The sequence below is a fragment of the Chelonia mydas genome, chromosome 25 (genome assembly GCF_015237465.2).
Source record: "Chelonia mydas isolate rCheMyd1 chromosome 25, rCheMyd1.pri.v2, whole genome shotgun sequence".
Lineage (NCBI taxonomy): Eukaryota > Metazoa > Chordata > Testudines > Cheloniidae > Chelonia > Chelonia mydas.
In genome coordinates this window covers 12,930,213-12,953,559 of record NC_057858.1, presented here as the reverse complement: position 1 = coordinate 12,953,559, position 23,347 = coordinate 12,930,213, and the positions used below count along the sequence as shown (strand labels likewise).

Sequence of the window (23,347 nt, the reverse complement as noted above, 5' to 3'; positions counted from 1 at the left end):
AGGAGCTGGAGAGAACCAGCCATCAGTGATGGAGAGGGACAACCCAGGGCTGGTGAGAGGAGCCGTCTCCCCTCTCCAGCACCAATTGCTCAGAGAGCGAGTCCTGGAGGGCAGGGCAGAGAGGGGATACACGGGGGGGGGGGGAGCCTGGTAGGTCCCACCGCCCCCAGCCAAGATCAGGGCTTTAGCTCCCAGGGCTGCACTTTCTTAAGGCTCCTGTGTGGGGCTGGGGAGGGAAGCTAACGCAGCATAGCCTCCAAAGCACAGAGCCCTGATGCCTCAACACACAATGGACTGGAGTCCTTGGGGAGCCACCTGGGCCTGAGACAGGCGGTGGCTCAGGATGGGGGCGGGGGGAGGGGAGAGGAAACCCAGACCTGGCTCACCCATAACCCAAAGGGATGGGGGAAAGGGGAACAAGGCTGGAGAATCCAAAGCCTGTTAACCCTTCTCGTGCCAGGATCAAGTGGACAAGGGAAAAGTGCAACGTCTGTGCAGAAGGCCCAAGGCTGAATGTGCAACTGGGCGTGTGGGCTGCCCTGGATGTCAGGAGCCAGGGCAGCACTGGTGGGGAGCTGGCCCCATTTCCCAGGGCATTCCTATGAGTGGCCCATAGGGTGCTGGGACCCTAGTGGGCTCTAGTGGAAGGAGCAGGATAGCATTGGGAGTCAGGACTCCTCCGTTCTACATGTAGATCAGAGGGGAGCGTTACCTAGTGCTTAGAGCAGCTGGTGGGGGTTGGGAGCCAGGACTCCTGAGTTCCATTCCCAGCTGGGAGTGGCAGCATGTCTAATGGTGAAAGCCAGGGATAGTGTGGGGCCTTAATGCTCCCTCCAGGTCTGGCTCTTAAGTGCCCGCGTTGGTTTCTAATCCCATCGCTGGCACCATGTTTTAATTATTAGCTGGTTTCTGAGGATGACAGAGGTTGCGGGTTTCACACTGTCCACAAGGCCCCCAGTCTGGGCTGGAGAACTTTTATTAGCCTTGGCCTCATTACTTTCCAGCCGTTGGAACTGGGCAGGTAAGGGGTAAATGAGAATCAGCTTATCCCTCCCTTCCCCCTTCCACGTCCCTGCCTGTGTCATTCTCCCGGCCCCTCGGGCACGGGGACAGAAGGCGAAGGCACCAGGAAGCTGGCAGCTCTATTAACGGGCAGGTTTGTCCCTGCGCTGCTACTCGCCCACCTGAATACTCCCCAGGGGAGCACAGAAGAAACCCAAGGAAGAGCCACGACTCCCAGAATTACTTGGTTCTAGTGCAGCTCAGCTGGGGCTGCGACTTCAGCACCTCCCCAAGACATCCAGCCAGCAGACTTTATACCCAGCTCTTCTCTGGGCTCTTTCCTGAGCGCTTTGCCAACCTCCACAGATCCTCATAACCCACCCCCCCACCCCCCCACAAACATGGTGTCATCTTCTGGCTGGGGCAAGCAAAGGCCCAGGAGCAATTTGTTCAAGGTCACATGTGAATCAAAGAACCCAGGTGTCCTGACTCCCAGTCCCACCGAACACTAACCACTAGGCAATATTCCCCAACAGCACTGGGAATAGAACCCAGGAGTTCTGACTCCCAGTTCCCTGCTCTCATAACCAGACACCACTCCCAGCTTTTCATATGTTACCTGCGATTTCATTTCTCTCTAGCTTGCAATCCTCAAGAAGCTGCTCCTCCAGCTGCTGGAAACACCCCAAACCAGCTTCTCTCCCATTTCGTACATTGACAGTGGCCACCCTCACCACAGCAACGGATCCTCCGACCACAGCGGTGGAGACACAGGAGCAAGAGGCTTTTCAGACGCATCAAGGCTGGAGCAGCTTTTGGGGTCAGCGCTTCCTGTGGGCTCCCAAATTAGGTCAGGGAGAGCGCAGTGCCGCATCTCCGAATGGTCCTCTGAGATGGATCCAAGTAAATATTTTATTAACCATCACTTAGCCGACGTTTCACGAGTAGGTTATATTGCTGTCATCATAAATGGGCTTTATTAAATCTTTCAACCTGTCAGGACATCAATACAAATATCTCCACCAGGGAAAACGTATTGCCCGGCCATGTAATGACAGTTGATGAAAATGTCCGGCCTGGCACCTCTGGGGTTTACGGGGCTCGAACGCTCCAGAGTCTGGACAAAAAGAATTGCTACTGTGATCCAGCCCCACTCACATCCCTGCCATGATGACCCCTCCGAAAACCAACAACCCCGCTCCATCCAGCATGCACATCCTCCCACCCACCAACCACCCAGCCAGGTCTACCCTAGGTAACCTCTCCACTCGCTCCTCAACCCAGCTCTCCGTGCCATGAGAATCCCCCTCCAAAACCTACCTCTAGCCCCAGCCCCTGCAACCCGGCTCAGCCCATGATGAACACCTTCCCAGCCGCCCATAACCCAGCCCTACCCGTCCTGTGTAGCACCCTCCCCCCACAACCAAGATAGTCCTGCTCTGGGAACCCCTTCCCCAGCACAGCTATATCCGCTGTAGTAAGCTGCCTTCTCCAAACCCCAGTTCAAGCAGCCACAAGGTTCTGTCCTGCTTTAGCGCATGGGATACAGAGGCCCCTCCTTGTACCAGCGGTGTTACCCAGGGTGCAAAAGATCTACCTGGAGCCATAAGGATGAGAGCTGCAGCCCCTAGAGCATGAAAATCCCTTGGCAGTAACAATGCAGATACGAATGGTCCATCTAGCCCAGTGGCCAGGGACGGATGCTTCAGAGGGAATGAAAAGAACAGGCTCTTATCAAGTGATCCATCCTGTGTTGTCCACTTCCAGCTTCTGGCAAACAGAAGTTTAGGGACACCTGGACAATCCCTGACCAGCTTGGATAATAGCCATTGGTGGACTCATCCTCTATGAATTTAGCTAATTCTTTTTTGAACCGTTATATTTTTGGTCTTCACAACATCCCCTGGCAATGAGTTCCACAGGTTGACTGTGCGTTGTGTGAAGAAGTGCTTCTTTGTGTTTATTTTAAACCTGTTGCCTATTGATTTCATTGGGTGACCCCCGGCTCTTGTGAAGGGATAAATAACACGTCCTTATTCACTTTCTCCAAGCCAGTCATGACTTTATAGTCCTCTGTCATAGCCCCCCTTAGTCGTCTCTTTTTTAAGCTCAGTAGTGCCAGCCTTTTAAATCTCAGTTTATATGGAAGCTGTTCCATACCCTTAATCATTTTTGTTGCCCTTCTCTGTACCTTTTCCAAGTCTAATATACCCTTTTGGAGATGGGGTGACCAGAATGGCAGGCAGTATTCAAGGTGTGGGTGTACCACGGATTTTGATAGTGGCCTTTTATTTTCTCTTTTCTCTATCCCTTTCCTAATGGCGCCTTCCGTTCTGGTCGCTTTTTGGACGGCTGCTGCAGAGTGAGCAGATGTCTTCAGAGAACTCTCCACGATGGCTCCAGGATCTTTCTTTGAGTGATAACAGCTCATTTAGACCTCTCGTTGTTTGTGTACAGTTGGGATGACGTTTTCCCATGTGCATTACTTTGCACCTATCGACACTGAATTTCATCTGCCGTTTTGTTGCCCAGTCACCCAGTTTAGTGAGATCCCTTTGTAACTCTTCACAGCCAGCTCCAGATTTAACTCTCCAACGTAACTTTGTACCATCTGCAAACTTTGCCACCTCCCTGTTCACCCCTTTTCCAGACCCTTCATGACCATGTTGAACAACACCAATCTTGTACCAGGTAGGGACATTCTGTCCTCTTAGCTGCATTATCTAATACAGAGGCTGCCTGGCTAATACATCATCTTAATAGACATTGAGATAAAACATTCTTCCATGCGGAGAGCCCAGCTCAGGGTCACAAACCCTCTACTGAAAAAAATCCCTTCCTCTGAACCGGAAATGCGGCCTCCTCTGGGGTGCAGCTGTGCAGTGGTTTGGGATAAGAAGCACTTTGCACAGAGGGGATGTGGGATCTTGAACAAGCACCATCATATGTGGTGGCACCTGCCACGACACAGCTGAAGGATTGACTCATAAGGAACAACCTCCCTTCCATGTCTTGGCCAGCCTCAACCCTGCTTAGCTTGCAAAGGCTGACAAGAGACCAGCCCACTGCAGTTACTTTGCTTCTTGCAACAGAGAGTAAGACAACGCTTTTCGCATCTGCCCTGAGTTTAGTTCCCAGCAGCTCTTTCTTAAATAAGGCTTTGGGGACGTGAAGAAAATTGAAAAAGATGTGCCAAAGGCCAGAGGGGTTCCCAGCAGTTGGACTATCCTCCCCGTTGGAAGGATGCTATTTTCTTAAATGACCAAGGACAAAAACTCTCTCTCCTTGTTAATAGCAAAATACGTCAGCACCGTGAAGTCAGGATTAATGACAGCCAACAGCCAGGCTCAGCAGGGAGCATGGTGCGAGAGCACGAACAATGATTTTATATATAAATATACAGCACCTAGAAATCACATCCACCCAGTCTCACAGAACCCCAGTGCTCACCTCACTCAGACAATTAATCGCTCCTTCCCGGGCACCCACTCACACCCCCATTAGATGGAAGGGACCATTAGATCACCTGCTCCGGCCTCTGGTGCAGCCCAGACCAGAGACTTGTCATCCCTGGAGGGAGCCCAACGACATGGGTCTGACTAAAGCATCTTCCAGAGAGGCCACCCAGGCTGGATCTGAGGACATCGATAGCAGGGACATCATTTGCTATGGGGCAAAGGGGGCAGTTGCCCCCCTCAAGGCTTGGTTGCCTTCCCCCTCTCCACCGCCCCAGACTTTCTGTAGGTCTGTGTGCTCCATTATGTTTTCCACTTTTGGCATACACCGCAGCCAGACTTGGTAGAATATAATACAACCCCATACCATGGGCTATGTGATGACACAACTTTGTGTCTCCCCATCCTTGGCACCCACACTGGTGTGAAATGACATCCCTGATCAAGAGATGAAGAATCTGCCACTTCCCTTGGTCTACGCCCTCCCAGAGGGGATGCATGGGGTGGTCACGTGCTCCCCCCTTTAAATTGCCCCCCCACCAGCATCAAGAGTTATGTGTTATCTCCTATTAGAAACCAGACCCAAACAGAGGGGAACTGACGTGGCCAGCAGTGACCCAGCAGAAGGTGTTGCCCAGTCCCCAATAACATTATTATTAATCATTATTTTAAATCATCTATTTGGTGACAGCCAAGCTACCCCCCTCCCCCATTGTGCTAGGCGCTGTACAAACACATCAAATCATGGTGGAACGTTCTGACCTACCCCAGTAGGTCAGACTGAGGACTGCACCCTTAGCAAGTTTGCAGATGACACTAAACTGGGAGGAGTGGTAGGTACGCTGGAGAGTAGGGATAGGATACAGAGGGACCTAGACAAATTCGACGATTGGGACAAAAAAAATCTGATGAGGTTCAACAATAACAAGTGCAGAGTCCTGCACTTAGGACGGAAGAATCCCATGCACCGCTACAGACTAGAGACTGAATGGCTAGGCAGCAGTTCTGCAGAAAAGGACCTGGGGGTTACAGTGGACGAGAAGCTGGATATGAGTCAACAGTGTGCCCTTGTTGCCAAGAAGGCTAATGGCATTTTGTGATGTATAAGATGGGGCATTGCCAGCAGATCGAGGGACGTGATCGTTCCCCTCTATTTGACATTGGTGAGGCCTCATCTGGAGTACTGTGTCCAGTTTTGGGCCCCACACTACAAGAAGGATGTGGAAAAATTGGAAAACGTCCAGCGGAGGGCAACAAAAATGATTAGGGGACTGGAACACATGACTTATGAGGAGAGGCTGAGAGAACTGGGATTGTTTAGTCTGCAGAAGAGAAGAATGAGGGGGGATTTGATAGCTGCTTTCAACTACCTGAAAGGGGGTTCCAAAGAGGATGGATCTAGACTGTTCTCAGTGGTAGGTGATGACAGAACGAGGAGTAATGGTCTCAAGTTTCAGTGGGGGAGGTTTAGGTTGGATATTAGGAAAAACTTTTTCACTAGGAGGTTCATGAAGCACTGGAATGCGTTACCTAGGGAGGTGGTGGAATCTTCTTCCTTAGGGGTTTTTAAGGTCAGGCTTGACAAAGCCCTTGGCTGGGATGATTTAGTTGGGGTTGGTCCTGCTTTGAGCAGGGGGTTGGATTAGATGACCTCCTGAGGTCCCTTCCAACCCTGATATTCTATGATGATTCTGTCCCTAACCTCCCCAAGGAAGTAGTGGATGGGGAGGGACCTCTTGGGTCCCAATGAGGCCGGCATCCCAGAGATGCTTTTCACCCCACACATCTAGTGTGGTAGAGAAGATAAGAGAATCTGGGCAGGAGGGGGCTGTGACAGGAGATGGACAAAGGCTCCCATTTCTCCTTCCCCCTCCCCCCCATCTCTTCATCTGGTGAGACCCATCTGGCAGCCCCACATGCTGGAGAGGGGACCTTTGCTCCCCGACACAAGTCCTTGCTGACTGTCAGTTGCAGTGACGCGCCCTGGCCAGGCTCAGGAAGAGGCTGGGGAGGATGGAGGTTTCCAGAGCACGTGCTGATTTCCAGCCCCCGGGTGGGCACTGAAAGGTCATAGGCTTTAAATAGGAGCATGCTGGGGAAGGAATCCTCGTTAGTGCCTGTATGACTAGCGGAGAGAGAATGCTTCATGCGGTCACACGCCCCCCTGGGCCTCACCCAGCTCCCAGACCAGCTGGAGAAGGATCAGTCACCTGTGGGCATGGCCTGCACATGGCAGGGTATCGTAGATGATCCAATCCAAGAGAACGGGACCCTGGCCCTATGCACAGAGATCCAACAGAAGAGGATGCCCACGGCCTTCAGGGCCAGGCACCTTCCCCTGGCCATAACCCCTGAGACTGAATTCGCCTCTATTGCCCCTTGGCTGGAGTGCAGTTACCCCTGATTTACACCAGCCTCAGCCAGAGCAGGAGAGGGGCCAGTGAATTGTCCTTTTGGGGTCCAAAACCCTTTTTCATGCGCAAACATTTCTGCGGATTCAATTCCCCTGGGAGATTTTTCACCCTTCCTTATTCCACAGAGATTCAGCAGAAAGAAAGAAAGAAAGAAAGAAAGAAAGAAAGAAAGAAAGAAAGAAAGAAAGAAAGAAAGAAAATAGAGCTGGGAATAAATAGACACACAAGGATCTAGGGAAGTAGACAGACAGACAAAGAGGAAGAAGAGAGACAAGGAAAGAGACAGGGCGCGCCCGGTTGTCGGGAGATTTTTCCTGTGCAGGGAGGCAGAGGTTTCTCGCAAGGGCTTGGCGATTGCTGCATGGGAAGGCTGGGGAAAAGCAGCTGAACCGGAGCGCGCTGCCGAGGGAACCCCCTGCCCGTCCCCCCCCACGCGCCGCCCACGCACAGACAGCGTCTATTATTTGCCATGGAGCACTAGTAAATGATGCACCCTCCTCTTGGGTTTTCCAGAGCTGGGATTCAGAGGCAGCTGCTGAAGGGGAGGGAGGGTGTGTGTGTGCAGGGGACCCCCGGGGCCACCCCACTCGCTGGCGTCACCCCTGGAGATGGAGGCCCAGAGCAGCGTTGGGACAGCCCAGGCAGGGGGAGTGGCAAACGCAGAGTGAGGACTGCCTGCCCTGCACAGGGCCGCCCTGCCCCCAAACACGGGCTGCATGGCAAAGTCTGCACGTGCTGCCAGGGGCGGATCCGGTTCCTTCCCCATGTCACGAACAACGGGGGCTAAAACGCAGGGGGCAGCCGGGGCCAGGCATTCATTTCAGTAAACGCATTTCAACCGCTGCCAGGCCAGACAACAAGGGGGGGCTTCTGGTGAGCTCCCAGCTCCTCAATTATATTTGGGTGCCCAACTCCCACTGAGTTCTAGGATTTCAAAGGGTGTTAGGCCCCTAAAAACCTTCAAGGACGCTGGGCCAAGGTCCCAGGCTGAGACGCAGAATGCCTCGGTGATTGCTCAGACAGCGGCTGTGTCCCACCCCAGAGGTGGCTGCACTTCCTGTGGCCCATGGGAACCGCACATGGGGTAGCCTGGGGTAAAATCTGACTCATGGTCTGCTAAGCCCCTGGGGGCCCTAGATAGTGCCATTACAACACCCCAGAGAAGAGCACGTTCCAGCCTTCTGATTGGCTGGCAGCCAAAAAGGGGTGGAGCTCTTGCTGGTGGCTCCACCCACTGCCCGCCAGCTGGGGCTCCCCTGGCTCCGAGCAGATTTGGCTGGGAAGCTGCCGGCTGGCCTGGCTACCCTGCTGCTGGGAAACGGGGCGTTGCTGATGGAGGCCGGGTCAATCGCACGGCACGTAATTGCCCCCAACGCCGAGGCAACGGGAGCGAGCGGGGTCCTGCTCCATCGCAGCCACACGCGGCTCAGATGCCCTGCCATGTGCGTTCATATCCCAAGGCTGACCTCACAAGCCTGAACTCTGGGGGGCTTCTGATCTGGACCCCATCTCTGCCACTCATTCCCCCTTCCCACGGTGAGGGCAGTTCGCTCTTTCCCTTCGGCCAGGCTCGATTCTGAGTCAGGCCTGTTGCTCCCACCCACGCCAGTCAGTTAAACATAAGGGGTGGGGGGGTTAGCCACCCACCGCCGCGTCTGGTACCTTCCGACACCTCTGAGGCACCGTGCCTGAGGGTCACAGCTCGCTCCTGCTACTATTATTTACATTACAGTAAATCTGGAGGCCTCATCTGAGATCAGGGCCTCCTTGTGTCCGGTGCTGCATAGCCTGCGAGACGCTGTCCCTGCCCCAGAGGGGATGCAATCTGAATAAAGCAAAGGAAAACTGTTCCCAACGTCTTACCGATGGGGAAACTGAGGCCCAGTGAGATTCAGTGACTTGTCCAAGGTCACACAAAGGATCAGTAGCAGAGCTGGGAACCGAACACAGGTCCCCTGAAGCCAAGCCCAGCAGGGTCATGGCAAGGCTGTTACCTTGGCTGCGTTTAGGGTAACAGCTGGATCCCAGAGGGCACACCCCTGCTGGGAAGAGAATCTAGAAGCAGGGAACACCCTGTCTCACCTGAAATAGGGGGAGCCACTGGCCAGCCTCACCAGCTCCAGCCGGATTGTGGCATTGGAGGAAGAAGGAGCTGGTTTATCACCCACGAAAGCTAGCCAGAGGCCCGTCCAGCCTGTTCTTAAAACTTTCCAATGACGGGATTCCACACCCCCCCTTTAGAGCTTAACAAACCTTGCAGTTGTTTTTCCTAATATGTAACCTAAATCTCCCTCGCTGCAGATTAAGCCCATTGCTCCTTATCCTACATGGAGAACAACTGATCACCAGACTAAACCTGCTCCCCCCCCCCCTTTTTTAACCTTTCCTCACTGGTCAGGATTTCTAACCCTTTGATCACTTTTGTCGCTCTCCTCCGGACTCCCTCCAACTTGTCCACATCTGTCCTAACGAGCGGCACCCAGATCTGGACACAGGACCCCGGCTGAGGCCTCGCCAGTGCCGAGCAGAGCAGCACAGTGACCTCCTGTGTCTTTTACATACGACGCTCCTGAGAAGAGTCTTTTCTGCAACTGCATCACGTTGTCGACTCATGCTCAGTGTGACCTCCTGCAACCCAAGACCCTTTTCAGCAGCGCTACCACCCAGCCAGGTCTTCCTCCGTTCGATTTTCCCTTCCGAAGTGAGGTACTTTGCATTCCTCTTTACTGAATTTCATCTTGTTGATTTCAGACTAATTCTCCAAATTGTCAAGGTCATTTGAATTCTAATCCTGTCCTCCAAAGTGCTTCCAACGCCTCCCAGCTAGGTGCCATCTGCAGATTTTGTAGCATACTCTCCATTCGATTATCCAAGTCATTGATGAAAATATTGACTAGTACCACACCCAGGACAGACCCCCGCAGGACCCCACTAGACACGCCCTCCCAATTTGACAGCGAACCATTGATAAACTCCGCTTTGAGTACGATCTTTCAACCAGTTCTGCACCTACCTTACAGTCATTTCACCTAGAGCACACTTCCCTTAGTTTGCTTATGGGACTGTCATGTGGGACTGTGTCAAAAGCCTGACTAGAATCAAGAGATATCCCGTCTCCTGCTCCCCCCATGCCCCGGGAGAGGAGCCAGTGGGGACGATCTTTCATGGGCTAAGTCTGTGCCCAGAAAGGGAATAAAAAAAGCAGGCCAGCCTACCACAGTACCAGCCCTGGCTGTGCACTTGGCAGCTTGCAAGGTGGCAGCTAGGCTGGTGGACGGACGGGAGACCGCAGTCAGAAGCCATGACACTGGTGCATCAGCAGGGGATACCGTGAGCCAGCTCTGAGCTAATAAACAAGCTGCTTTTGTCTCATTCTTCCCCCCCAAACTCCCCTGTGGTGATTTTAACCGGACACGGCGAGCCCCCCCAGCATAGCCCAAGCTGCATCGCCACGAACTCGCACAGCTGCTGCGCTTCACCCCAGAGGTGGCTGCATGTCACAGCGGCCCCAGCAAAGAGATGTCCAGCGCTCTGGAGGAGCGGAGCGTTTCTGGGCTGGGGGAAGGGACCCAGCACCGATAGGGTTAAACAATCCCGCAGGCGCTGTTGTCAAATGCTGGCTGATGTGCAAATCCAAAATATTCCCAGACCTTGGTCGGGTGGAAAATAGCCCTCGCCCCTCGGGGAGCTCTGGGGTCCGACAGAGCAGCTGCTGCAGAGGCTGCAGCTAAAAATAGACTCGGGCGGTCAAAAGGTTCCGTGCGGGTGATTTATTTATTACTTTGACTATTTCTTGCCTAGGAAAGGAGTGCAGGCTCCCGGGGGGCGGGAAGCAGATGGGCGGGAGGGGGGTAAAGGCAGGCAGCATGGGAACTCAGGGTCAGGATGGCTGCCCTGTAGAATTTCATAGGCCTGCTAGACAGGGGGAGGTGGGATGGATGTGAGGGGTGGGGCTGCAGGGCTGAGCTGGCGTGGGACGGGAAGTGTCGGGTCTCTGTCTGGGCTCCCACTCATGGAGAGTGTTTGAAATTAACGGGCACTGTCCCAGAGAACTCACCCAAGCTCAGCAGCACCAGACCTGGCTGCCCGCCGGTATTCACAGCCCGGGGTGGGGTCAGGCCCCAGTGTCATGAGCCACAAAAAGGATTCGAGGGCTGGAGAAAACGCCTGACTCCAAGAGCTCCAGCTGTTTGGCTTATCCAAAAAGCTCAAGAGACGACTTGACGACGGCGCAGAAGTACCTTCGCAGGGAGAAAAGCCCAGGTGCTAAGAGCTGTTTGACCTGCCGAGAAAGGCCGAACAAGATCTAATGGCTTCACATTAAAGCCAGACAAATCCCGATTAGAAATAACGCCCAGATTTCTAATGGCGAGGGTGATTAACGGCTGGGACAAACTCCCAGGGAAGTGTCCATTCTCCATCCCGTGCTGTCTTCAAATCCAGACTGGAGCCTTTCCAGAAGATGCTTTAGCCAAACACAAGTCATTGGGCTCACCGTGGGGGCAGTGGTGGAAACTCTTGGGCCTGTAACATACAGGAGGTCAGATGAGATGATCTAATGGTCCCTGCTGGCCTGAAACTCTATGAATCCAGGAATGAATTTCTGAGATTGGCTTTAAAACTATAAGGTCAAAACCAATGTGTGTTGGGTTCTTTCAATTTGTCACCTGGTTTCAGGCTTTTCCCCACCGGGAGAGTTAGAAACTTGCTGTTCTTTATTAAACGGAAGCTGAGATTCTCATGTAACCACATGATTCCAGCTGCTGGGGCTTTAAGCACCAAAGACTGCGAAAGCAGCTGCTGTGGGACAGGTGCTGGGGTCTAGTGGTTAAAGCAGGAAGGTTGGGAGTCAGAACTCCTTGCTTCTAGTCCCAGCCCTGGGAGAGGAGAGGTATGTCATAGTTAAAGCAGGAGGGACTGGGAACCAGGATTCCTTTGGTCTATTCCCAGCTCTGCCACTGGCCTGTGGGGTGACCTTGGGCAAGTCACTTTCTCGCTCACTCTCTGCCTCAGTTTCCCTATCTGTAGAACAGCAATGATGACTTTGGAAGGCACCTGGAGATCTAGGGATGAGCGGCGCCGTGTGAGAGCTAGGAGTGCTGGCTGTTCCTGTGTCGGGCCATGCCAGTCAGGGCCTAACCCTGCCATTCTGCAGAGGTCAGCGGGCTCTGTGCTTGGAGTAGGGTGACCAGATAGCAAATGTGAAAAATCAGGACGGGAGTGGGGAATAAATGGCACCTATAAAAGACAAAGCCTGAATATTGGGTCTGCCCCGATAAAACCAGGACATCTGGTCATCCTAGCTCGCAGGGCTGCGGGTTCCAGAGCGGTAACCCCACTGGACTGACTGAAACGTTTCTTTTAAAAACCCACTTTAAAGGGTATTCCACCTCAAATCCCTTTGAACTTCCCTGTGCTTAGCCCAGCTGCTCTGCAGCGCACCCAGCTCCGCTCACAACCGATGCAATGACAGGCTCCTTCCTGCTGCCAAGCTCCCGAGCTCCGTCGGCTGGCTGAGCTGCGTCTCTTTGTGCCAATAGAGAACACAGGGTCCTCGTAGCAATGACAAGGCCCTGGGCAGGACAGAGGAAGGGCTGGCATGCAGGGCAAGGAGATACTGAGCAGTGACATTCCAGAGCGGGCATGGGGAAGTTTAACTGTAGGATTGGGGGTGCAGGGTCATTTTGGGGGGCCAGCATTAGGGGGTGCAGGGCTGTCTTGGGTTGCAGGATTGGGGCTGTGTTTTACTGGATGCAGGGCTGGGCTCAGGTTTGTTGGGGAAAATCTACCTCCTCACAAAAAGCCCTGGGAGGATCCCTTTAAGAGAAGCCACTGAACTGGCTGGAGCGTGTTCCACTGCCCTCTACAGGATGCAATCAGAACTGCTCGGTGGTGTGTCAGAGACCCTACACAGCACGCAGTAAATGGGGATTCTCCTTTAGCTCAGGTGGGAGGGGCTGGCGTTCTGTGGAGAGGAAGATCTGAGTTCCAACCCTGGAGTCACTGGGAAATTCCTAACATCTGCAGCATGCAGGGTTTCAAGCCCAGAGCGCCCTAGAGGCTGGGGGCTTGTTAGAGCCTCCATGGCACCCTAAACATCAATTAAACCTCAGCATTTTTGTGGGGTAGGTGAGCCCTGTACCTAATTCACAGCTGAGGAAACTGAGGCATGGAAAGGAGAAGTGAATTGACCAAGGTCACATAGTGAGTCAGTGTCAGGCCTGGAAATAGAGGCCAGGAATCCCAAATCGCTTTCCTTCCCCTCCAACTAATGGACCAAACTTTCTCCAACAGCTGGGTCTAGAACTCAGGAGTTCTGACACTTCCCCCTACCCCCCGGTCTAGACCAACGGCAGAGCTGCTTTTGCTGGAGTCCATTCTATTATTTGCGTAACAGCACCCAAGGCACAGCTAGTGTCTGGATTTGTCAAAAGGGAACAAAGGGAATTTAAGTAAACGTAGCCAATTCCAATATTACACCAGACGACCAGAGTTAATTACTTGTATTACAATAGCGTCTAGAAGCTCCAACCAAGGTCAGGGCCCCTTGTGCCAGGTGCTGCACAGACACACAGTGAGAGACAGGCCCTGCCACAAAGAGCTCACAGCCTAAATAGACAAAGGGTGGGAGGGGAAACTGAGGCACAGAGAGGGGACGTGACTTGCCCCAGGTCACACAGCAGGTCGGTGGCAGAGCTGGGCCTCCTGATTCCTAGCCCAGTGCCCTACCCACTAGACCACACTGTCTCCCAAAAGGACCAGTGGAAAAAAGAGCAGGGTGAATAAGGGATGTAAATGAGGAGGTAGGGGGCAGAGATGGGGGGGACCTAGGGCTGGAATAGCAGGAGAGCTGTGGGTTGGGATTATGGGGCATCGGCAGAGCTGCCTGCCAGGCCCAGGACAGGGCTGAGGCTCACTTGAAACAAGGAAAGCTGCAAACCCGTTGCCTCCGTGCCTCGGAGAGGCCCTTCCGTGGCGCCCGCCTCATGCTGATCACGTCTCCCGAGCCACAGCTGCGGCTCTGATGAAAGTTTTTGAAAGGCCGGCTAATTAGCGGCGTGCTAGCCAGGCATGGCCCTTGCTCCCAGCCAGGCTGGAACAGCCCCCGTTGCTAGGCTGTCAGCTCCCTGCAGCCTGCCCGCTCCGCACGGGAACGTCCTTCCACATAGCAACTCCCAAAGGGCTAGGGAGCCCCAGAAGCAAAAATACATGACGTGGGCCCCTCAGCTGCCTGGGCCCAGATCCCGACCCGCTATGCAGGGGCTCTGGGCATCTTAAAGGGGGACGATGGCCCCTCCAGAGAGCATGTATCAGGAGGGAACAGGAAAGCTGAATGTAGGCTCTTTGAGTCAGGCTCGTAATTCAGAACAGAGCATAGCTCTGCTGCTGTCTCTTGAGCCCAGCCTGCACCCTCTGATCCCTGCTATCCTAGTCCTGGGGTCCCCCCCACAGATCTGATGATGCCTCTCAATCCTGACCCCCAGCCACCTGGGATCCCCCACCCGCCAGCTCTGCTGGTGCTCCTCAGTGCCAACTCACATCCTCCCCTGCCATTCCAGCGCTGACCAGGCTGAGACCCCTGCACTCATTCCACCACCAATCCTGTCTGCGGGGCGGGCGGGCAGCCCCTGTCGTGCCATGGCCCGGCCTTCAGAACAAAGCGACCCAAAAGGAAAACGCCCAGGGGGATCGGATCTTGAGTCCTTCAGCAACCTGCTCTACCCACCACGGCAGGCGGGGCGCAGCTGGGGGCTCATTGGGCTGGGCAAAGACGGAATCCCGCTTCTGATCCATGGTGATGACGAGACCGGGGCAGCTCCTCAGCCGGTGCAAATCGGCCCAGGCTGCCCTGGAGCTGGGCTGACGGATGCCAGCTGGGGATGTGGCCCGATCTCTCCCCAGCCTGGCTGGCACGGCACCTCCTGAGCTTGCAGCTGATTACAGAGACATTTGTCGGTGCAAAGTGCAAGGCAAGCGTCCAGAGCCACCAGAGCCAACGCAGAGACAGAAATGCCCTGTAAACCCTGTGCCAGGACGGCCAGTAGGCACAGCCCAAGCATGGGGAGAAAACTCACCACAGGATGGGGGGAGGGGAGAGATTTTAAACCCATTCAGGAAATTTGGGGGCACATTGAGTGGAGTGTGGAGAATTCAGAGCTGCTCCTACATGTACCTGTTCCCCCCGGGGTAGAATCCACCCTCAGCCCTGCTGCTGGCATGTTTCATGCCCATCTGGGTCCCACGCCTGCTGGTGCTGGCGGGTAGAACACACCTGCCCTAGCTTCAGGACATGCCAGTTGCCCCGTCACTGCAGGTAAAGCCCCGTTGCTTGCCCCATTTCAATACCGTGCCAACCAACTAATGCACCAGGGGATAATTTCAGGGGACAGGGCTGCATGGGCATGGGAAAAGCCCTGGATCATGGATTTAAACGCAACGCTTACAAGGGAGGCCAAACAGGGCAGCATCCAAATGGCGTCTGCATTTTCCACCCACAATCGGATGCACTTTTCTTGGTTGTCGGGACAATTAGATGCCTCCAATCCAACCCACCCTCAAACTCCAGCCCAGCCCAGGCCACCTGCTGTCGCCTAATCTGCAAACCCTGCCCCAAACCCAATCTTAGGGGAGAGATTTTCCTTCTGCCTTTGCCCAGCCAGCCAGAAACCATCTTCTGAATGCACAGCAAGCAGAAGAGCTTGGGGGTAGATGCCACTTACGAGCCCCCTCCCTCCGCACAGATCCCTGTAAAACGCTACCAGCGACAAAGGCATTCCTCTAAGCCCAATATTCCACCCGCCCGCTTACCTGCCAGCCACGGAGCTCAGTTCCGGGCCTTTGCTTTGAGCAGGGGGCCAAACCGCTTCCTGCTTGATGCCCAAAACGGGCCGAGGAGCATGCGGGGCTCACTTGCAATCTTGGCTGTGGGTCTCGTCAGGTGAGCGGCGAAGGGAAGACGTTCAAAAGTCGATTGGGTCGGAGCTGCTTCCAAGCCAGGGGTGGCTCAAAAACCCTGCGGCAGGTTTAGCGTCAGGATCCAGTTCGGAGCTGAAAGGGCATGGGATCTTTCGGGTGAAGCGTGGGGATGCCCCCCAGTTCCCTCCCCGAAATGGAGGGATTTCTCTGCTCTGGACGGTGACCTTGAGGCCTCCCCCAAATCCAGCCGGGCACGCTAGAGTGGGTTGGGGGAAGAGGTTATTTTTAGACAGAAGGAGTCACTCTCATCGCATCCTTATTGTTATTGGCTCGGGCCGACTGTTTCTGTGACCGGCTGCCAAATTCCGGCCTCGCCCCCAGCCCTGCGGCTCAGAGAGCGAGTGGCTTCGGGGGGAGAGCGAGGGCTGCACACAGCACAGGGGTGGAGGGGGCAGCAAATCCCTGTGCTTTGCAAACGGAGCAGAGCTGGAAGGGGCCTCTCTGTTCCCAGCTCCTGCAGGATGGTGCCGCCCAGCCGGCCGGCTGGCTTTGAGTAACCCAGAGCGTGGCCCCAGAGAGAGGGTTCTGCAGCCCGGCCTGGCCAATCTCCTGGGCTGGGTGTTTTGCCTGCACATCCCCTTCAAATGCATCCCATGTGCCCCCACCACCGAAGAGCACCACTCCCCCTTGGCGCTGACCCTTGTCTGACCATTCCCATCTCCTCCCCCACAGGGCCCACTCAGGCAAGCTGGACCTGTGCAGGTGTTTTATATCTTGCCCTCCCCCCAGGTCAGCCCCTCCAGCCCCTCCACCATATTTCTTGCCCTTCTCAGAACTCCCTCCGGTTTGTCAATATCCTTCTGGTCTCCAGTGGGCTGGGAGCATCCCAGGGCAGCCTGGGCCGAGCCACAGAGGGTGAAAGTCATTCTCACTTCCCTCCCCAAGAGACAACTATTGGCCTGGGTGGGGAACCAGACCCTATCCGTCCATGGGAGCCCACATGGCCACACACCAGCCCGTTGGGGCCTCTACGGAACCGCAGCCCTTCCTAAGCAGGAGGGGATTGCAGAAAACTAGAGACACCGAGGCACGTCTACACTACAGACTTTGGCCAGCCATAGCTCGGCTGGTCAGGGTGCATCTCTGACTGACAGAGCTGGGCCAGCAGGAGCCCCTAGTACAGACACAAGCTCCACCAGCAAAAGTGTGCTTCATGGGGCCTGGAATAAGCTATCCTGGCAAGAAGCTACGTCCACACTAGGAGTGCGTTTGCTACCTAGCGTACTGGTATGGCTATGCCGGCAAAGCCTTCCAAGTGTAGCCCTGGCCAAAGATTTTGGCTTCTACACAACTCGTGTTCCAGCTTCAACTGCCTTTGTTTACCATAGCTTGCCTAGAACTCGGTACAGCAGGCAGACACCTCTAGTGGCTGAATAATGAACTGCAAGCACCTATCATTACAGCCAACCCCCCCCGCCCCCCCAGGTCTGGTGTACTCTGCCCACATTATCCCTCCATCTGCTGCAGTTAGCGTTATTAGGGCCCTAGTAGGCAGGAAATCAGATTCCTGTCTCTGTCACTGACTCACAGCGTGATCTTCGGCAAGTCACTGCCCCGTGCCTCAGTTTCCCCGTGTGGAAAATGGGGATGATTTTACTTCCCTAAGGGGATATTACTTTGTCAACAACAGAAGAGCTCTCCCGGGCCCTCAGACGAAAGGTTGCGGTGACACACATCTTATTGTTATTCTGCTTACACATGCACAATCACACACACGCTCGGAATTTGTACCTGTATCTGCAGCCGGGGCATCTATTGTCTGGATCTGTATTTAGACGGTTGCTGGCTTTAGTTCCGCCTTAGGCTGGGCAAATCCACATCTGCAGGAAGTCCAGGTCCCTTTTAACGTTTCAGCCTTTGAAGTCCCACCAGCCCGACCTCCTCTCTCCTCTCAGCTTTCCGTCCTCACTTTAGCATGTGATCCACTTTCTCATTTGCCCAAGGCAAAGTCATTTAATCTGCTTTTTGTGATCTTGTCGCAGATCAAATCCCAGTGTTAGCTGAACTCCTGAAATTTAACTGTTTAGCGACAAGGCCCTGCTAGCAAGCTGTTCCCCAAAGAACTATTGTCCTCTGTTTGAGACGCTGGCTGCAGAATTAACACCAGCCGGTTTTATTCCTGGCTGCAGTAGGAATTAATACCAGCAGTGGATTTGCTCCTCCAGTCCGCCCAGCCTGGCCAGCACTGGTGCAGAAGTCCATCTGCCCTTTGCCTGTGTGGCAATGCAGTAGGAAGCCAGGCCACCGAAATATGATTCAACTCTTCCAGCGTGTCTGCCCCATTCAAACCGTTGGGCTCCACCCTGTGTCACTCTTAGCCCAGAGAGCCCTGGTGAAGCTGGGGAAGTTAAAAGGCTGGAGGTCAGACTAGATGACAACGGCCTTGGAGCCTAGGAATCTCTGGACTCCATTCACCCTGCATTGGGCCTTTATTTATTTAGCAGAAAATTAAAAAGGGATCCACTGTGCAGAGGGGCCATGCTCATCTGTCTCGAGTCACTGACCCCAGCCCCGCATCATCCGGGCGCCCCTGCACGGGGCAGAGGCAAGGACCCAGGACTCTCTCCTCACTAGCCTTCAGCTGGAACACCCGAGCAGACCAGGAGCAGCTGCTGCTCTTGGAGGGCGGGGTAGGGCCAGGAAAGCTCCTGTGAATCGTGAATGTATCAAGTCCCCGCAGCGGCCCAAGAGAGTCTCTCTCTCCGACTCATCCAGCCCTGCTTAGAAAAAGGCTCTCAGAGAGAGACAAAGAACTGTCCTCAGCTCAGCTGCTCCTCCAGCCATCTCTAATTTGCTCTTAATGCCAGTTCCATTGACCTGTCAGAGGATTGGCTCCTTCCACCCAGCCAGCCCCTTCGCATTCATTGTTTACAATTAACTGTATTCTTTTTGCTCTCAGAGGCCACCACAGAGCTGGGGCCCCGTCACGCTGCAGAGACACAACGAGAGTCGGGCCCTGCCCCAAACAGCTTCCAGGCAAAACAGTCAAAGGATGGGAGGGGAAACTGAGGCATGGAGAGGGGACGGGACTGGCTCAGGTGAATGGCGAAGCCAGGAACGGAGCCGACAGCATCTGTGCTCCAGCAGTGGTGACAGCAGGGACCACATGCACCATGGACCAGCTCCCCGGCAATTCCCAGCGGGGTGCACGGCCCCGCATAAGGATTGCCATGGGGGAACAGCTCCCCAGCTCCCTGTGCTAGAGGCCAGTCGCAGCTCACAGAGCCCTTCCCCCCTTTCGTGTCATTTACCCTTTGTACTGAGATTCAGCCTCCTAATAAACAGCCAATACCCGGCCCCTGAGCCAGCCGCCCCTGGGCGCGGGCAGCTCCCGAGAGACTGCTGCGGCTGATCCCGAGGGTGACCAGGGCCCCGGAGGGCTCCAGAATACTGCACGGCCAGGGGGCACAAAGGCCCGGCCCCCACCCCCCAAGTGCAGAGACGAGGACTCAAGCTCCTAGCCCCTCATTTCTGCGTATCCAGCGTGAGCCCCCCCTCCGAGACCCAACCATCCCCCCCCCCCACACACACACACACTTCCTGCACCCCTCCTGCGCCCTGGGCGTGCTGGTCGGCTCCCACCCACTGCACCCCAGCTCCCCTGGGAAAGAAAGGACCCCACCCTCCCCCCATGCCTTTGTCCTGCCTCCCAGCCCCCAGCTGCAGGGAGTGTGCGTGTGTGTGTGTGTGTGTGTGTGTGTGTGTGTGTGGTGGGGGGGGCTATTTTCTCTCCCTCTCCTCGTCATTCCGAGCACGGCTCCCTGCATTCCAGGAACGCCCCCCCCCATTCCCCCCCCCCGGCTCCGTGACATCAGCAGCCGCCTGCGCGCCGCACGGGGAAGCCCGGGCGAGGATTCCTGGCCGCCCCGGCGCCTGACGGCCGGCGAGCCTGGCGCGAGCCCTGGCGCGAGCCCTGGCGCTCCCCGGGCGCCCCCGCCCCCGCGCTGGCTCCCGGCCCGCCGCAGCAGAGATGCCCCGTTGCCATGGCAGCCGGCAGACCCCCCCCGCCCCCCCCAGGAGGAAAGGCCGCGAGAGGCCGGGCGATCGATAATTCAGCCCCGGAGCCCCGCGCTCGGCTCCGGTCCGGCAGGCGGGATTCCCCCCCCCCCCCCCAAATAAACCGGGCAGGGGGGCATCCCCGGCGTGGAGGGCTTCCCCAGGAATTGAAATGAGAGCGGGGGGGGGTGGAGTTTACTGCGGTGGGGGGGGTTGGAAACGACGGCATGGCAACGCTGCAAGGAGCGGCGCGGGGGGGCCGGGGGGGTATTCCAAGCCGTGGGCCGGAGCGAGACTCGATTCTGCGGTGCCAGCGGGGGGAGATGCGGGGGGGGTCTCACTGCAGGAGGGGAAGGGGCGTGGGGGGGGGAAGGGGCGTGGGGGGGGGAATCGGGAGGAAATCCCCCCCCCGCACAGTACAGCGCTGCACCCGCCTCGCTGGAGGATGCTCCGGGGACGCCAGCGAGGAGAAGGGCTGGGCGAGATCGGAGCCAGAGGCGCCCCATGGCTGGGGGGGGGGGGGGGTGCTACGGGAGGGGGGATGCTGGGGGGGATGGGCCTGCTGCCCCGCGGGCCCCCCCTCCATCTCAGCCCCTCGCGCCCCTGCCTCTCCCCACATCCTGTCTGGGGGGTGGGGGGGGAGCTTGGGGAGAGCCAGAGGAGAGCTAGGCTCTCCCCCTATCCCCACACCTCTGGGCGGAGGAGAGGGGGCGACGCCCAAAGCGGGGCGCAGGCCCAGGATGGGCTGCTGCCCTGGCCAAAGGGCAAATGCCGGATAATGAGCAAGAGCGGGAGGGAGGAGCTGAGGGGGTGAATGGAGATATGGGAGGAGCCAAGGAAATCCCTCCTGCCCCCCCCTCAAAAAAATCCTCCCCATTCCCAGGGGCAGTGGGGAGCTGCTTTGCACACCCCACAAACCCCAGGTAGCATGTGAGCACAGCAGGCTGGGTCCCCACCTAGTGGCGGGATAACAACCTACTACTGCTACCAGCCAAGGGAGCTACTCCCACAGCTAAGGGCAGTAGATCATGGTGTCGAATGCCACTGAGGACAGCAGCAAAGCAAAACTTCTGAGCAACTGCCAGCTACACCCCAGCTCCTGAAGTGTGGGAGCAGCAGGAAGGACAGAGGAGAGTGAAATCTGGAAGCAACCGTTGGAAGAAAAGCATCTCCCTTGGAGATGTTAAGCAAGGCAGTGAGGCTTAGTGGCTGGGGCACTGGACAGGGGAATGGGGAGAAGAGACCTGAGTTCTATTCCTGGCACTGCCATTGCCTGCTGGGTAACGTGGGGCAAGTCACTTCCCCACTCTGTGCCTCAGTTTCCCCTCCCACCCTTCGTCTATTCAGACTGTGAGCTCTTTGGGCAGGGCCTGTCTCTTGCTGTGTCTCTCAGCAGCGCCCTGGGACCCTCCAGATGCTGCTGTGATACAAGTAATGTGCACGAGCCCCCCCTGAAGGAGAGGCAGGTGTTAAATACCTGGGAGATTCCCAGTGGGCTCCTGCCCCGGGGTACAGCCAGGGGGTAAGCAGGAAGGCCGGGCAGGCTGTTCTCCGCTTCCAGGCCTCACTCATCCTTCATTGCTGTCAAGTAGGGGGATTAAAGCTTCACGGGGCCCATCAATCACACTGTGAAGGGGCAGCTCACCTTGGGAATAACGAGGTGGATAACAAAACGTTTAGCAGATTAACGGCCTTCACCAACAGTGACCACCCCCAACCCCAGGCCAGAATCACGGGGCTTCTGGGTCCAATCCTGGGGTAGAGACAGGGCTCAGGGTCATAGGACGCTTCCTTTGCTGATCTCAGTATAATTTACAAGCCATTGGGGTGGAGGTAAGAGGGGGACTGAGGGTGTTGCAGAGTTTAACCCCTTCAGTTCCAAGTGCCAGGGCAGGCAGAAAAGCAATTTCCCCCTCTCCCCGAAGTACCCTGCAGGGCAGTCTGTCCTGCCCACCCTGCACTCCTCCCCCCAGCAACCAATCAGTTTCCCGCCCCCATGCTCCCACCTGCCATTTTGCTTCAAGCAATGGGCCGGAAATTTTCAAAGCTTCACGTAAGGCGCGGCTTAAAGTGCTCTGAAAAATGTGTCCCCTGCCCCATCCAGCCGCACAGGAGCCGGTTGTCTCTGGGCCGTGTCCCTGCGGTGCTGGGATGCCCCTCCCCTCCCCGCCCCCCTCCCAGGCGGGCTCAGAAGGGTTTTGCACAAGCGGCAGGGCAACAAGGTGAAGCTGGGGGAAGAGGGTTGCGAAGGTGCGGGGCTGCTCCCGACCGCCGGTATCTGCCAGCTCCCAGAACAGGCACCGTGGCAAGGGTGTAGGGAGGTAAAGGGAACCCACTCCAGCAGCTGACACTGCCCCACAGCCGGGATGCCCTTTGATCTCTCGGACCCCCGGGGGCCAGGCTTGGGCTGCCCGGATTTTCCCCGACCTGCAGCCTCCCCATTATCTCAGTCCTGGCGCTTCATCTGAAACCACCCAGTGCTGGTTTCATGCCATGCGCCGAAGTCCCTTAGGACTCTGCAAACTCATTTCACTTACACCGTTTCCCCCCAGATTTGAAGGTGGGTCTCCAGGTGAGAGGAGGCAGGGCGTTAACCCCTTGAGGCCCTTAGCCCCTGGGCCAAGACGGCTTCTAAATCACCATGGTCTAGCTCCAGGATTAGAATGTGTCCTTGGCCTGACTTTGGGAAGGCGGCGCTTTTGGTGCATTGTTATCGCTTCTGCATCAGATTCCTCTTGGTTATCTCCTGCACAAACCCAACAGGCAGAGGGCGGCTGCTGAAAGACACCAGCCACAGAGCAAAGGCCGCAGCGACCTCTAAAAGACCCCCAGGAACTGTTTACTGACCTTATCCCACCCTGCCCCAACACCTGCCAGCAGGGAACCTGGGAACACTCAGACAACAAATTCAGCTGGAGGAGAAAGATTTTACAGAAGAGGGAGAGGCACAGAGGGGACATGACTCGTCCAAGGTCACATCCTAAGTCAGTAGCAGAGCCTAGGATAGACCCCAGGAATCCTGATTCCCATCTCCCCTGTTCTTAGCACTCTGCCAAATCCTAGTCCCCACCTCCAGCACTGGGGGGAGAACCCAGGAGTCTGGACTCCGAGTCCCTGGCTTTACCCACTAGATAATACTCCTTCCCATAGTGGGAAATAGCAGAAAATCAGAGTCCCGTGATCCACAGGAAATCCGAGCCCCTGGTCGGGTCAGAGGGACTTTTCCTAGGTAGCTTTTAGCCACTGCACAAGATGCAGCCTCCTCGGCTTCCCTCAGGAGGCTACGCAGGCCCCAGTGTCACAGGCCGCTGGGCATGCGCCTAACTCGAACACTGGATAAGCACGTGCCAGTGTCATTGCAGGATCAGGGCCCTAACTGTTAAGGTCTTGGGGGCAGGGACAGACTGCTTCTAGCACGCAGCAGAAGGGGGCCTCAGTATGGACGATCAAGAACAATATTCCAGCAGATTTCACTGGCAGCAAGGTCTGTCCCTTTCACAGCCC

General features: G+C 55.9%; 1 protein-coding gene across 2 annotated transcripts in view; it reads right to left on the bottom strand.

The window, feature by feature from the left end:
• The window catches only part of KCNN1 (potassium calcium-activated channel subfamily N member 1), a 78,347-nt gene extending 56,721 nt beyond the window's left edge, over positions 1-21,626 (bottom strand). For both annotated transcript variants that reach the window (XM_043536155.1, XM_027834352.3), the window contains exons 1-3: positions 21,321-21,626; positions 17,579-18,185; positions 15,680-16,043 (exon numbers count right to left, since the gene is read on the bottom strand). The gene's annotated coding sequence lies outside the window, so the exon portion shown is untranslated. The remainder of the gene's footprint in view (positions 1-15,679; positions 16,044-17,578; positions 18,186-21,320) is intronic.
• Positions 21,627-23,347: the final 1,721 nt, after the last annotated feature.